This window comes from Orycteropus afer, unplaced genomic scaffold (assembly GCF_000298275.1).
Source record: "Orycteropus afer afer isolate SDZICR_OR568_19922 unplaced genomic scaffold, OryAfe1.0 scaffold00206, whole genome shotgun sequence".
NCBI lineage: Eukaryota > Metazoa > Chordata > Mammalia > Tubulidentata > Orycteropodidae > Orycteropus > Orycteropus afer.
This window is the reverse complement of record NW_006921793.1, coordinates 165,411-166,642: the sequence shown is the minus strand read 5'-3', so window position 1 is coordinate 166,642 and position 1,232 is coordinate 165,411. Positions and strand designations below refer to the sequence as shown.

The 1,232-nt window shown below is 37.6% G+C and overlaps 1 protein-coding gene across 1 annotated transcript in view; it reads right to left on the bottom strand.

The window, feature by feature from the left end:
• Positions 1-1,232, bottom strand: part of NALCN (sodium leak channel, non-selective) — a gene marked incomplete at its 5' end in the record, with an annotated part of 145,472 nt that overhangs the window by 65,424 nt on the left and 78,816 nt on the right. The gene's annotated exons all lie outside the window — the stretch shown is intronic.

Sequence of the window (1,232 nt, the reverse complement as noted above, 5' to 3'; positions counted from 1 at the left end):
TGACATATTATTACAACACGATATATTATGTAATATACATATATTATAACACGACAGTTGCCAATTTAACCTTTTCCATGTATACAATTTAGTGGCATCAATTACATTAATTGTGCCATGACACCACTTGTCTGTCAGTTTGTCATACTGTGATGGCTTGCCTGTTCCTATGAGGCTGGAGGCTATGCCAATGGTATTTCAAATACCAGCAGGTCACCCATGGTAGACAGGTTTCAGCAGAGCTTCCAGACTAAGACAGATTTGGAAAAAGGAAGGGGCCATCTAACTTCTCAAAGAATTGGCCAGTGAAAACCTTATAAATAGCAGTGAAACATTGTCTGACATATTAATGGAAAACTTTATAAATAGTCCTGAAACATTTTCTGATATCGTGCCAGAAGATGAGCCCCTCAGGTTGGAAGGCACTCAAAATACAACTGTGGAAGAGTCGACTCACTAAAGTAGAGTCGACCTTAATGACACGGACGGAGTAAAGCTTTTGGAACCCATTTGCTGATGTGGGTGGCATGACTAAAAATGGGAAGAAACAGCTACAAACATCCACTAATAATTGGAACAAGGAATGTATGAAGTATGAATCTAGGAAAATTGGAAGTTGTCAAAAATGAAATAGAACACATAAAAATTGATATCCTAGGCATTAGTGAGCTGAAATCGACCTCTTCTGGCCATTTGAATCAGACAACCACATGATCTACTATGCCGGGAATGACAAATTGAAGAGGAATGACGTGGCATTCCCTGTCAACAAACATGTTTCAAGATCTATCTTGAAATACAAAGCTGTCAGTAATAGGATAGCCACATGCCTACAAGGAAGACCAGTTAATACTGCTATTATTCAGATTTATGCATTAACCACCAAAGCCAAAGATGAGGAAATTGAAGAATATCACCAACTTCTGCAGTCTGAAATTGACCAAACATGCAGTGAAGATGTATTAATTATTACTGTTGATTGGAGTGTGAAAGTTGGAAACAAAGAAGAATCACTGATAGTGAAAATATTACTTTGTGATAGAAATAACACTGGAGACTGCATGTTAGAATTTTTGCAAGACCAATGACATATTCATTGCAAATACCTTTTTTCAACAACACAAACAGTGGCTATACACATGGACCTTGCCAGATGGAATACACAGGTATCAGATCAACTACATCTGTGCAACAAAGCAAGTCTTGAAAGCATGTGTTTTGTTGGTGCTTTA